Raw genomic sequence first — 16,302 nt, forward strand, 5'->3', positions numbered from 1 at the left:
GGTCGGGTCGGGTCATTTTGGGTCTCGGGTTGATTTTGGGTCGACTGATAATCGGGTCGGGTATCGGGTCAACACTTCGAGTCGAGTTCGGGTCGGGTCAAGTTTGGGTCGGGTCAGTTCGAGTTGGGTCAATTTTCGGGTCAAATTCGGGTGATGCATTGGGTTACACATTACAGATTAATAAAAAAAAAAATTAAGTCAATTTGATTACGGTTTTTTTCTATTTCGGTTTGCTCAGGTCAAGTCTAGTCTTTAGCTTAAATGAATTATGGTCATTTCGGGTATAAGATAATTTTGATTCGGGTCACTTGGGTTTCGAGGCTATTTGGGTCAATATATTCAATTTAAAGGTCGAGTCAACTTCAAGTCTCGGGTCAACTTCGGGTCGGGTCATTTCGGGTCTCGGGTCAACTTCGGGTCGGGTCGTTTCGGGTTTCGGGTCAAGGTCGGGTCAGTTCCACTTCGGGTCGGGTATGGGTTGGGTCGGGTTTTGGGTCAATTTCGGGTCACTGGTTTCGGGTCAATTTCGGGTCATGGGTCGGGTTATTCGGGTCGGGTCATCGGGCCTGGGTCAGGATTGCCAGGTCTATAGGACTCTACTCTCCTAGTCTCCTCAATCTATTTTCAAATAATCAACATTAGTTTATAGATAACATAAGTGTAATGTGTAGCGTATAACTAGTTAGACTCTGCATCATATTATTTACATTGAACTTATTTAAAATTATTACTAGCAGAATAGTAAATCTAATTAGACGATTGAATCCTTTTGAAACTGTATGGACTTTATTAGACTAGGGCCTGTTCTCATTGACTGAACTGAGTTAAACTGAACTGAACTTATTAGAGTTGAACTGAACTTATTAGAGTTGAACTGAACTGAACTAACTTATTAGAGGTGAAATGAAATGAATATTTTATAAGAGAAGGAAATTAAGAGCTGAACTAAACTGAACTGAACTTATTAGAGCTGAACTGAATAGAAATGAACTGAAAATAATCGTATAAGAACAGGCCCTAAAATGGATTCTATTTGAAGGTTTAATGAGCTTTTTAGGCATTAGAATTTTATAATCTTATAAAGAACAATGGTGTAAATTAACAATTATATATTGAGTTAGTAGCAATATACTTGTTACTCCTTTTGTTTCTATTTGTTCTTAGAGCACTCACGACAATGATAAAAAAAAAAATGTTCATAGAGTACTCATGACAATGATCAAATAAAAGTTTCCCATTTTGGGTAAATGTCGTCTGCTAAGTAATAACCCAACTTGTATTAATGGTCGTTCACAGAAAAATTAATTGGAGGTGCCCCATGGAGAACATCATCAAATACCAGAGAACGGTAGAGGACATTAAGATCATTACAAGATCCAGGGATTATTCCAAAAAATGCATGCCAAATCCATAAATCTTGATTTGCTACGGCTTCCAGAATGAGGGTTGCATTTTTATTTCGGCCTGCGTATTGCGCTTTCAAAGCCATAGGACAATTCTTCCACTCCCAATGCATGCACTTAATGCTACCTATCATACCGGGAAAACCTCACATTTCATTTTGATGCAAGATTCTCCTTAAATCTTCGTCTGTGGAACTTCTGAGGTATTCAGCTTCAAAATGTGTAATAACCCCTTGACAAAAATGTTGTAATGCCTTTCGAGAGGTTGTTTCGCCAATGCGTAAATATTCATCCGCGGCATTCGGAGAGGTACCGTACACCAACATTCTAATCGCAGTGGTGTATTTCTGCAACGGTGATAACCCAAGCCTTCCAGCTACATTCCTACGCTGCTGGAAGAATTGATCCCCCTCGACCACCTTGTTCATAATCCTACAAAAGAAAAAAAGGTTGTTGCATTCGAAATCTACGCCGAAATTGCTTGTTGCTATAAACTGAATTACTCGCAAAGTAATCATTAAACAACTATACATGCCCCTTTTCCTTATCTCTTCTATCTATATTCCTTCTAGGCTCCAAAACATAATCAACTTCAGATTCGTGTTGGGCTTGTGTTTGGTTAGACAACAAAGTTGGTAGATGGGTTGTAACGAATTCGTCAACTAATTGATAAAATTCTGCATATTGATCAGTATTATATGAGCTGGAGATTGAGTTAATGGAAAACATTGTGTTTGTTTGATAATTATGATATTTTTGATAATTTGAGCAGTTAGATTATATTGGTTTGGTTGTGTATAGATGGTCTCAGTAGTATTTATAAGCATGAACTCTCAATGGGAGGTCAAAAATATGAATGACAATTCGATAAGTGATTAAATAACTTTTTGACAAAGATGAAAAATGACTATTCAAAATACAATAAGACAATTGACATGAATGCCACATGACTACTCAAAAACAGTAAGACAAGTAACATAATTGAGACATGACCACTATTGTCAAGATGTGACATGACCACTTTTGGCAAGTATGACAGAAATGAGACATGACCACTTTTGTCAAGTTTCACAGAAATGGGACATGACTATTTAGTGCATGTCAATACAAACCAGTGATTATGACTAGTCCTTGCTTACAACAATTCAAATTGATTACATAAATCAGAAAACTCTAACCTCACAATACAACAAATTAAAAATAAACTTCACGCACCACTAAAATACTACTTGAACTTTAGTTAATACTTAAATTTAGAACTATATCACAATACTTAAAAACATACAATCATCTTGTAACATAGACTAGTTGAAGTAATTCTTCCTTATGGGCCTCTTCAGTAGGAGTGAGTGGTGTTGTACTGTCCTTCCTTAAAGAGATTGCAGCATATCAAAATTTATCTTTTTCTCTACTATTTCAACTTGTTTTTGCTTCCTTTTTTCCTTTTTCCTATCAAGTTTCAACCGTTGTTGTCGTAAATTTACCTCCCTTTCTCTAACCTCAGTACACACCTTTATCTGTTCACCGATGCTCAAAACTACACTATCGGAAGCAACTGTGTTGCCCTTACGCTAAGCCTTCGTTTTTTTAACATCATCAAGTCGTCGTAGACCTCGGACGTAAATCCACCAGTTTGGATGTCATTCTCACCCTTCGCCCTAGACATCTTCCCACTTTCACTACTACTATCTTCCTCGTCATCAGCACCATAACCCTTTCTTTCCTCCTTCGACAGACCCCATCTTATCTTTGTCCTCCACTTCGTGTCTTCCTTAACCATTTTCGCTTCATGATAAAATACAAAATTATGTTGTGGATTAGAGGAGATATAAAACCACTTGGATGTATTTTTAATTCGATCATCTTCCACTTTCTTGAAGTTTGTCCGCCTCCTCATAGCAACTAGTGTAATACCCTGTATTTTTTATAAGTATTTTAGTTCAAACAAGTATTTCTAAAAGTATTTAAATCAGTGAAATTAATTATATATGAGGTTTTATTATTTAAAGAGTTTATTAAAGGTCCAATTTATTTATTTAATGATTTTGAAATACTTATTTTATAATTTAAATATATTGAGGCATATGATTTTATAAAAGGTAATTTGTAAAGTCAATGGTATTTATAGAAAACTCAAAATAGTAGTTGGAATAGGTAAGAGATCATTAAGGGTAAGGAAAGAATTTTAAGTAGGAGGGTTGTTGAGAGAGGGTATAAATACCCATCATATGTGCAAAATTAAACTTTGCCCAAGGTGGAAAATACCCAAAGGTAATTCTCTCTTTCTCATATTTTCTCGTTCTCTCTCTTATTTTTCCCCTTCCCCTTTTCTTTCTTTTTTTTTTTTTTTATTTATTTATTGAGAGAGGGTATAAATACCCATCATATGTGCAAAATTAAACTTTGCCCAAGGTGGAAAATACCCAAAGGTAATTCTCTCTTTCTCATATTTTCTCGTTCTCTCTCTTATTTTTTCCCTTCCCCTTTTCTTTTATTTATTCACCATCGCCGGCCACCACCACACCGCCAGACGACCGCCGCACCACCAGCAAACGCGGGTGGCAGCGACGGCACTACTAGTGGTGCAGCAGCAGCCTGCTGTGGTGTCGGGGCTGTTGTCGGTCCTCAAGGAAAAAAAATTAAATTTTAATTCCTTTTGTTTTAATCCTAAGTTAGCCTTTAATTAATTGATGTTTTTGGGTTTTGTGATGATTTTTACGATGTTTGATTTCAAGTATGATGCACATAAATGACGAGGGGTGAACTAGGTCGTTGGACTAATCCTCCCTAAGCCAAACAAAATTTATAAAAACTTAACTAACCTAAATACAAGTATAGAGGTAAGTCAAGGGACGAACCCAAAGGAACGGTAATGTCTAAGTGCTTTCAATTATGTGCCAAAGCTAGGTCGAAGTCTAAGGATAAAAGGTGACACTAACAACTACTTAAACGAAGAAACCAAACAAATAAAGTGCTAGGGATTAGGATTCACATATAATAGCAATGAACATAGCAAGTTGGGATAGGAAGTTGACTAAGTCGAGTGATGCGAGGGAAAACCAATCATGCAACCAAAAGAGCATATCAAGCTCTTTTCCTAGAGGTCTAACTAGCGTCAACTACGATAAACTCTAGCTAGGAACGTCACAAGACACCTCAATTGTTAAATGCAAGCCACAAATCAATGGTCCGTATCAATGTGAACCTACAATGCAATCTAGTGTGAATAACTAGGGTGATCAAGCCTAAATCAAACACACACATGCACATAATCAATCAACCAATTTAATCACATCATCAACTCCATCAATTATCCCCAATTTACATCAATCCATCACATCATATAAGCTTCACCATCACCCTAGCAAGTAAACTACTCTAACAACATCATCAAATCAACAAACAACTATAGAAAACAAGAATCAACACTCAAAGAAGAACAATTACTCTAATCAAAGATCAAAATCCAATCAAAACAAATCAAACAAACATGAATATTAAACAAAACAATAAATGAGATAGAGTTTAGAAATGCTAATTGATAATAGATTAATAGAGAAGATCTCCAATACAATTGTCACCATTGAATCTTCAATCTCTCAATCACCATTGAAATTCCTCACTTTCTCTCTCTAAAATCTACTCCAAAAACTAACCCAAAAACTAGAGAGAGAATCTCTCAACTTAGCTAAGAATATGATCAAAATGTTATATGAAACTTATTCTAAACTTGCCCTAAAAATCGGGTTACAAAGATATTTATAGAGGCGCGAAAACACCAAAAATCGAGCAAAAAATACCCAGGGAGGCGCGCCCGCACAACAGGGGAGGTGCGCCCGCGCCAAGGGGTGGTGCGCCCGCACCCGAGCTTTGCGCGCCCGCGCTTCACTAGGTATCTTCGAAATTCTCGCGGCTTCGTGCGTTCGCTAAGGTCGCGCGACTATGATGATGATGAACACTAGGAGTGGCAGTAGCTAAAGCTCAAGATTAGTGGGTGCACCACTTCTTAATGGTAGCACGACATGAGAGCGCAAGAGCCAAGACTTGGAATTTTCACTTCCTTGCATCTTGAGTTTTCTAAATGCCGTGAGCTTGCTCCAAAGGCTTTCTCCACCTTAGTAGATCACCAATATCAAGACCCGAACCTCGTACAATACCTACAACCACAGAAATAGAGCAAATAAAGGAGAAAAGGCTAGAAAACCAACGAAATGCACAAAAGCTACAAAATAAGAGTGGAAAGGTAAAACTAAGCAACAAAGCATAAAAATAAGCATTCATTGAGCAAGAAAGCTATGAAAAGAGGGTGAAAACAACCGAAATACTCATCAAATGGGTGCCATTTATGACACCCATCAAATGCCCCCAAGCTTATCTTTTTCTCGTCCTCGAGCAAAACAAAACCAAGGGAGTGAAAATGACGAGCTTATTCAAACAAACTAAAGAAGATAAGAGACAAGAATATACACTAACTCACTTTCGTAGGAATCACGGTCAATTTTAGCAACTAAAGACAAGTCATTTAAACCCCTAGATCGCCCTAGAGGACGAGTGATGCTCTCGTAAGAGTTTCCTAAGAGTTTAACCCATAACTCTCATAATAATACAAACAAGGCAAAGCATGAAAAACAAGTCAAAAGGAAAGCTAAACAAACAAATGTTCATGAATGGACTTTTCCAAATGTACAAGCACAAATGAATGCAAATCTTTCTAAACAAGTAAGGGAGTGCACGTTCCAAGAGACCCAAGGTTGATTGAAACATAAATATGCTAAGCATAGGAACTAGCTTTCACAATCCACTTTCATCCCAAACGATCTAACCACGTTCTTCCCACTAGTCTCATATCAACCTCTAGTGAGCATCCCAATGATTCCTTGAAGGAACCGGAAAAAGAGAATTTTTAGGCTACTAGACATCTTGACTATGCATCCCTTCTCCTTAGGCTAAAACTCACATTTCTCTCCCTCGATGAATGACTCAACCACTTAGGTCAAAAGGTCTTTCCCCAAGGTTGTAACGTTAAGGCAAAAGGGTGAGGGTAGGCTAAAATTTAAAATTTGGTGGTTAACCTAAATTGTGAAGCAAATATTGCGCATTTCTTTACACCATAACCAAGTAATCACCAAACAAAAACAACAACACCCCCAAGATTATTCAAAGCTATAAATCACAAACATATACCCAAAAAGAGTGAGAACGCTACCCCCCAAGCTTAAATGGAGCATTGTCCTCAATGCTAAAAAAGGAAGAATACTCACATCAAAATATTTTTGCATTTTTTCATTTTTCACCTTTTTCTCTCTTTTTTTTCTTTAATAGTGCTTTGTCCTCGCCTCTTTTAACTTTGGACGGCTTTTTCAACTTTGCACTTGTTATGTCCTTGCCTTTTTAACTATGGACGGCTTTTTCATTTATTCACTTGCCATTATTCACAAAATATTCACAACACAAGCTTGCTTACAAATATGAACCAATATCCAAACTTATATACCACAATCTCCAATATATGACCATTTGCTTCACAAAAACCAAAAATGGAACAAAAAGAAACAAAAGGCTCAAAATTCTAAAGATGTGGCTTGAAAAGAAGGGAAAAGGCTCAAATGGTTAGCAAGTAGGCAAATGTAAACCCAAAGAGGACAAAATTAAAGAAAACTATCCTAGAAAAAGAAAAATTACCACCCCGAAAAGATGCCTTTGTCCTCCCTAAATAGTTTGGTCTCGGTCTTAAGAAATATGAGTCAAGATTCTAGATTAGGTCTGCAATAGTCAAGGATCCATGCCACTCATGCAAATATATGTTGAAGGCTAAAAAAACAATGAACCTCACACGGATGTAGCAAAAACTCTTTATTGGTGTCAAATCGACTATAGGAAGCAGCTACCAAACATGCCACAAACAAATAGAATCCGGCTTCATGGTCCCACTAGTTCTAACCAACTACCTTAGCATGCTTTATCCTAGAATCAACCAAGCATACTCTCAAATCGTGCACACCGTTACCATTTAAGAAGAATAACATTCAATTATACAAGTCCAAATGTTATTATGTCCAAAGCAAGAACAAAACAAAACACATTGCAAATTTGCCTTGATAGAAACAAAAATCTTTTTGGAGTTTTTCAAAATATAAGAAACATGGAAAAGCATATACAAGGGTGCATAGCATATATGAATCAACATCCCACCAAACATGATAGAATACCCTCCCCAAATCTTGAATGAGACAATACACTCATATCATAAATCAAATAATCCATGGGAGGGGAAAACAAGGAGATCAATCCAACAAACCAACATATGTCCAACAAGTTATCACCCACTAGAGAAAGAGCAAGGAAGGATATTACCGGATATTAGGTGGGTGTAAATACCCGCAAATGACCCAATTAAACCTTTCAAAGCTAATTTCTCAAGAATTGAACCTTATTTCCATGTGCTAGCAAAAATAGGAGTCAACCTTCCTTGATTCTTGATCCAAATCGAAGCACCAAAGTATATCAACTCATGTACCTAGCAAAAGGCACACAAACATTTCCATGAGAGAAAATCTATTCTAAAAAGAATAAGAAAATCTAATCTAAAACACGGGTTACTTCCCGAGAAAGGCTTGCTTAAGGTCCAAGCTTGACCGCTCTAATAAAATAATATTGCAACGATTGCAAGAGCTTGTCAAATGCACTACTACACATTTCATAGGAAAGTAAGTGTGCACATGACAAAAATAAGGCATGCAACAAGCATAGTGCACACCTATGAGGAGAGAGATGCCAAGAGAAGGAAGAAGAATCAAAAGAAAACTCAACAAAATAAGAAGAAAAAGAAAAAGAAGAAGAAGAAGAAGAAAAAGAAGGCAAACTCTCCTCAAAATATTTTTAGGTGGCAACATCACCCTTTTCCTCAATTGGAGACAAATGAGTCACATGCAAATCCTCATAGACAAAAGGGTCCCCAATAGGCTTACCAACAAAGGAAGGGAGAAAAATAGGGCAATAGGGGATGTGGTCAAACTTTTGAGAGAAAGGGGTATGAGAAATAGGCAAAGGGGTAGCTACTCCCTCAACATAAGGTCCCATATCGCTAATGAAGGCATGAAAATCAATCATAGAGTCCTCAAAAGAGGAACACTCATGATCACCATCTCCTTCAAACATCCAACTCCCAAGAGGAACCACATAATCTCCTCCACTACCTTCATGAACAACAACTCCCTCAACTTCCTTAAAGCCTAGAGTCTCAAAACCATGCATGAATGGATGCAAATATAACTCAAAATCATCTCTCTCCTATGAAGCATCCTCAATGAACTTGCTTAAAAATCTATGGTTATTCCTTATACACTCAATAAACACTCAATAAACACATTTGACATAACCTCAAACGAGTCCAAATACTCATGGATAGAAGAGTCACATTCATACACTTGAGACTCATCACAATCAACAAAGGAAGAGATGTCTAGACTTAAAATATCATCAAAATCATCATCACTCTCGACTCTCTTTCCTTCACTCCTATGCTCAACAATAGGATCCTCACACACTCTTGGTTGCTCGAAATTATCATCATCACCCTCAACACACACATTGGATTTGAAATTTTCCCACACAAGCATCAAAGATGACAATTGGCTTTCTAGCTCTTCATTTCTCTTTCTTCCCTCCTCAAGACGCTCCTCACTCTTTTTCATCACCTCCAATTGACTTTTCATAGAATTAAGAATCGACTCCTTTTTAGGCCCAAGATCGTCACTAAGCTCAACATGCCTAATTTGAGTTTCCAAAGTAGCAATAAGAGATTCAAAAGGTGTAGAGGATTGAGGCTCAACAAGAGAAGAAGAAGAACAACCAAGATTGGAAGAATTGACATTGAAATCATGAGCATATACATCACATTGGGGAGTGGGGGCACAATAAAACATATGAGATTTGTTAACATGAGCATGCACTTCGTTATCATGAACAAAAGAGGAAATAGAATTGGAAGCATTTGTTCTAGGTTCAACTATGGGATCATGTGACAAATCATGGGAAATTATGCTAGCATTGGAAGAATTAACACATTGCACATAAAAAATGTAACACCCCAATAATTCTCTCTTTAAACCTGTGAGTACCCTGAACAAATTTCAAGAGAATTACTGGCGTGCTACCGCCACGTGTTCAAACGTTAAGGCTATATCAGAAATTAGCAGCGGAAAAACTAAATCAGTTATATAAATAAGTTTCAAAACCAATAACCAAAACCAAATTAAATGCTACAAGTTGGAACCATTAAGGCCCTTATTCAAAATCCCACAAAAGTAGTAAATAAATAAAACCAGAGTTTAAATAAATTCAAACTTATGAAAAGAAATAAACTGCGAACAATAACCAACTCTCCACTCCAAATCCCACAAACTTGATATGAATGTTGCATGTGTAAGAACCTGTGTTTAATCTGCTCCCCAATATTACAAGTGTAAAAATTGGATCGTCACAGGGTCATTGAAAGGCGAAGACCATGACCAAAGAAAGACACACACGATAGCACGCAATCAGCAAAGCTGAGTATAGTACATACAAGTTGCGAAACCAATAAGTAATCCATAACATGCTACTAATAATCAATCATCATGCATCATTAAATTATAGACTCAACACACGACTCAACTATCAATTTTATTAAGTCTTCACTAGTTAATAGTAGCTAACTTATTTATTTATTTCATTGGATTACGCAATAGACAAGGTTGTCCAACCCATGCTCCATTTGGAACATCAATAAAAGAAAAATCCCATGCCTCCTTTCGGAAACATCAATAAACATCCAACGACCATGGGTGCGACTCCGTGACCGTAGTTAGTATGAGATCTCACCTAACTCCTAGTTTAAAAAAAATATTTAAACTAGGAGACTCGTAGATCAGACGACCTCGATAAAAGTACACGGCTAATACCCCGTGTACCCCAACCCCTGATTGTTATTACTCCAGAAGTGCACCAATCCAGAGTTTTATTGCTCATCCATCTTGCACTTTACGTGATTTACAGGTTCTGACTTGGTGATGACTCATATGCAAACAATACAATCAATCCAATACCAAATCAATCAAGTAAAACAACTTTCCAATTTCAATTCTTGATTTATTAGTGACAAGCAACATTTATTGTTTATTCCTTTAACTACCTCGGTGTATAAACACCTTGAGTGCATAAGGCACCCCAAAACCTTAACTTCGTCTTATAAGACTTGAATTCTTCCTTTACTCATCCTATTTCAATAATCATGAATGAGTAATAATTAAATCATTCCACATATTCACATACCTTTGCCTCTAAGCGCATCTTGCAAAGTTAATGCATAAATAATATTTACAAAGTAGAATAGTGCACATCATACGGAAATCACAATGTATAACCAAACAATCATTCCCAGTCTTCTCTATACATGATACTAAGTTCTCGATCCGTCCTTAAACATGCACCTAAAAGCAAGGTTTCGTAACTTGTATGTACCTTGAATAAACGAATTGGTATGCCACTTTACTATCTAGAAATCACCTTCAATAAACTCCTCTCCTAAACCAAACAATAACATCTCAATCAATAATCAAATTTACAGCAATACCAACTTACTTTAAAGCCTTCAAAATCCAAATCAAACAACACTTTAAAACCTTCTCTTTAGTTAAAATTAAAGGCTTATATATAGTTCTTTAAATTTTCTTCATAAAAACCTTAAAATACACTCTTATACATGAAATTACAGCAAGTTTAAAGTTTAATAAAAATCTTAAAATTATTTTAAAACCCCTAATAATCTCCCTTTTTAATGGGTGATTAAACCCTCTTTATAAAACATCAAAAGTAGTACTTAGAAACTATTTCCAGCACTTAAAACTTCAATAAAAACATATATTTAAGCTTAATTAACTTTAAACATAATTAATTTTATTAATCAAACTCAAGGATAATATTTTAAGTATAAAAAAAACTTCGTTAAAATAAAAAACTGCCCGAAAATCATATTTAGAGGCTGAATTTGGCCACGAGAGGGTGGTGCACCCTACCAAAGGTAATGAGTCTTTCTTAAAACGTTGTTTCCACATGGAAAACACTACTTTTTTTTTTATTTTTATCAAAATCGGATGAGTTCAGAACCTGATCGGGATTAAAACAGGATTAACATTAACGAACGGAAATCTAAAAATTAAAACACGAATTTACGTGTTCAAAATAATCTGAAATCAAGTTAAAATAATCAGTAGTTATAATCACCAAAATTTCAAAACATCATTACTATAAAAGCCCTAAATCAATTGTTCATAAAAACCCTAAAATCATGACTTTCAATAATTAAAAACCCTAGGTTATAAAATTTACAAAATCTGAAAATTATGACATTTATAAAATCTGAAATTATAAAGTTTAATCATCAAAATACAATTTGATACTAATTAAATTAATTTCAAACAATAAAATCAAAATTCTTAAATCAATCATTATAATTACACAAATTAATAAAACAAAGGAGAAAGAAAATAAGACTAACCTTTTTGTGTGGGAAATTTTTGGGGATTAATCGGGTATTTATAGGAGAGAATTGTAGGGTAAATAGGAAGATTGAGCCTCATAAAAATAATGGGTCAATTAAGTAAACAAATGGGTTAGGCTTGTGTGATTGGACATAAATTGTAGAATAAAGGTGCATAAAATAATTTGTTCAAATAATTTCAACCTAGATTAATAATTTGAAACTTTTGACATTAAATTCTGGAAAATAACAAATAAATATTATAAATAAAATAAAATTTCATTTATAAAATATTTAAAAAATACGGGGGATTACAAAAAATAGAAACATGATTACTCTTATTATAGACTTCCCAAGCAAACCAAACATAAAATTCCCAAGCATCTTCAATAGAAAATGCTCTAAATCTACCATTATGCATTCCTTCAAATATATCCCTAGTTTGCTCATTCAAACCAAAATAACAAATCTCACAAGCCTCCCAAAGACTACAACGATTATAGTCAAGAAATCCCTTAAGTCTATTGAAATATTCACAAAAAGGCTCATCATCATATTGAGAAAAATATAGACATGCCATTTTTACAAAGCAAACAAAAATCAAATAAAAAAAAAGTATATACAAAGACCTAGACTCAAGCAATAAAAAACACTCAAACATAGACACCGCTCCCCGGCAATGGCGCCATTTTGACGAGGGGTGAACTAGGTCGTTGGACTAATCCTCCCTAAGCCACAAAAAATTTATAAACACTTAGCTAACCTAAATACAAGTATAGAGGTAAGTCAAGGGTCGAACCCAAAGGAACGGTAATGTCTAAGTGCTTTCAATTATGTGCCAAAGCTAGGTCGAAGTCTAAGGATAAAAGGTGACACTAACAACTACTTAAACGAAGAAACCAAACAAATTAAATAAAGTGCTAGGGATTAGGATTCACATATAATAGCAATGAACATAGCAAATTGGGATAGGAAGTTGACTAAGTCGAGTGATGCGAGGGAAAACCAATCATGCAACCAAAAAAGCATATCAAGCTATTTTCCTAGAGGTCTAACTAGCGTCAACTATGATAAACTCTAGCTAGGAACGTCACAAGACACCTCAATTGTTAAATGCAAGCCACAAATCAATGGTCCGTATCAATGTGAACCTACAATGCAATCTAGTGTGAATAACTAGGGCAATCAAGCCTAAATCAAACACACACATGCACATAATCAATCAACCAATTTAATCACATCATCAACTCCATCAATTATCCCCAATTTACACCAATCCATCACATCATATAAGCTTCACCATCACTGTAGCAAGCAAACTACTCTAACAACATCATCAAATCAATAAACAACTATAGAAAACAAGAATCAACCAAAGAAGAACAATTACTCTAATCAAAGATCAAAATCCAATCAAAACAAATCAAACAAACATGAATATTAAACAAAACAATAAATGAGATAGAGTTTAGAAATTCTCATTGATAATAGAGAAGATCTCCAATACAATTGTCACCATTGAATCTTCAATCTCTCAATCACCATTGAAATTCCTCACTTTCTCTCTCTAAAATCTACTCCAAAAACTAACCCAAAAACTAGAGAGAGAAGCTCTCAACTAAGCTAAGAATATGATCAAAATGTTATATGAAACTTATTCTAAACTTTCCCCAAAAATCGGGTTACAAAGATATTTATAGAGGCGCGAAAACACCAAAAATCGAGCAAAAAATACCCAGGGAGGCGCGCCCGCGCAACAGGGGAGGCGCGCCCACGCCAAGGGGTGGTGCGCCCGCACCCGAGCTTTGCGCGCCCGCGCTTCACTAGGTATCTTCGAAATTCTCGCGGCTTCGTGTGTTCGCTAAGGTCGCGCGACTATGATGATGATGAACACTAGGAGTGGCAGTAGCTAAAGCTCAAGATTAGTGGGTGCACCACTTCTTAATGGTAGCACGACATGAGAGCGCAAGAGCCAAGACTTGGAATTTCCACTTCCTTGCATCTTGAGTTTTCTAAATGCCGTGAGCTTGCTCCAAAGGCTTTCTCCACCTTAGTAGATCACCAATATCAAGATCCGAACCTCGTACAATACCTACAACCACAGAAATAGAGCAAATAAAGGAGAAAAGGCTAGAAAACCAACGAAATGCACAAAAGCTACAAAATAAGAGTGGAAAGGTAAAACTAAGCAACAAAGCATAAAAATAAGCATTCATTGAGCAAGAAAGCTATGAAAAGAGGGTGAAAACAACCGAAATACTCATCAAATGGGTGCCATTTATGACACCCATCAAATGCCCCCAAGCTTATCTTTTTCTCGTCCTCGAGCAAAACAAAACCAAGGGAGTGAAAATGACGAGCTTATTCAAACAAACTAAAGAAGAGAAGAGACAAGAATATACACTAACTCACTTTCGTAGGAATCACGATCAATTTTAGCAACTAAAGACAAGCCATGTATTCTTTCCTTTGGCTGTGCGTGAAACAAACCAAACCAAGATTTGTTTTTTTTTTCTTTTTGTTCTCATCATCATATCTAATGTTTAATATGATGATGATAATAATTTATATCATTATGGTGAGATCAATAGAAAAGCTACACAAATTGCAACGTTACTTGATATAATTTGCCTTGAATATTGTCATTCTGTTGTACTTTGTCGAAGGTAATCACACAAACTTCATGTTTAATTATTATTTATTATATGTAATCACACGTATCTATTTTAGAGTTGTTTATATTATTATTGAATGATTAATTGTTCATATGCTTTAATTTATATGTATGATTAATGTATACAATTTCATGATTTGATCAGATTTAATGTCTAGCTTGTTATTATTGTTGTACGTATATGATGAATCGTATAAATATGTTAGGGTTTTTAATGTTGTTTCTATAGGGAGTATTGTTTTATCGAGGTTTTAGGGTTGTTGATGCAGAGTATTATTTTCGGGTTGAGAATTAATTAATTTTGGGTACTAGTATTAGCCCTATAAGAGTGGAGATATTTATGAATCGAATTGTTATATTATTTGGGAACAAGTGCCATTGTTGAGATATTGTCTATTAGTTTGTGAATGATTATTTGATCGATGTATGAGATCAAAAGGTTGAGAATTATATTTTGTTCTTGGGTTGAGGCTCGGAGTTATATACCTTAGTCCTTGGCATGTTGGTAAGAGGATGATAATCATGAGTTAAGAATGAGGTACAATCTTTATTATTTATTTTTCTATGGTCCCCTACAGTGGGAATTGGCCCGTATGTGGTCTGGTTCAAGGTGTTTTTCTGGTTATTGAGAGTATTCAAGTTTTTATACTTGTTGGTTTGTTATTCGAATTACTCATGTCCAAGGCTAGGTATAGAACAACGAGCATGGCACACTTATTGGGTATGATCAGTTAATTGAGTAAAAGGTTCGTATTATTATTCGAGGTTGAGTCGATAAAGGTTATTTTTCAGAGTACAATGTGTAATGTAGTTTTAAACTACATTATTTAATTGAGCTAGTGTTGTCAAATCATTCTATTATACTATATATTCTGATATGTGATGATTACTCAGCTTTTTGCTGACGTGTGTGTTGTTTTGTTATCCTATTTGTGTTTGCGGCCATGTCTTTTTCTTATGGTGGCCTTGCGACGATCTATTTTGGAATTTGTCCTTAATGGTGAGCAGTCAAGATTGTTTAAGCAGGTTGATCAAGTGATCGTAGCTAAAGGAGCTCAAGTGTTTTGATTAGTGTTTTTTTTTATATCGAGTTTGTAAAGTTGTATAAATAGCTCACCTAGATTTGTTGGGTTGTAATTATTGGGATTTTGTAAGCCTTAACACTTGACAGGTTGTCGAGTGTGGCGGTAATACCTCCGATTTAAGTGTATGCTTCCGCAGTTTTATTCAAAGGTTATTTATTTTCCTTTAATTTATTGTTTATTATTAGCTAGTAAATTGGGGGTGTTACAGCGCGACTATGATGAGGATGAACACTAGGAGTGGCAGTAGCTAAAGCTCTAGATTAGTGGGTACACCACTTCTTAATGGTAGCACGGCATGAGAGCGCAAGAGCCAAGACTTGGAATTTCCACTTCCTTGCATCTTGAGCTTTCCAAATGCCGTGAGCTTGCTCCAAAGGCTTTCTCCACCTTAGTAGATCACCAATATCAAGACCCGAACCTCGTACAATACCTACAACCACGGAAATAGAGCAAATAAAGGAGAAAAGGCTAGAAAACCAACGAAATGCACAAAATCTACAAAATAAGAGTGGAAAGGTAAAACTAAGAAACAAAGCATAAAACTAAGCATTTATTGAGTAAGAAAGCTATGAAAAGAGGATGAAAACAACCTAAATACTCATCAAATGGGTGCCATTTATG

This window comes from Chenopodium album, chromosome 1, assembly GCF_948465745.1.
Source record: "Chenopodium album chromosome 1, dcCheAlbu1.1, whole genome shotgun sequence".
Taxonomy (NCBI): Eukaryota; Viridiplantae; Streptophyta; class Magnoliopsida; order Caryophyllales; family Amaranthaceae; genus Chenopodium; species Chenopodium album.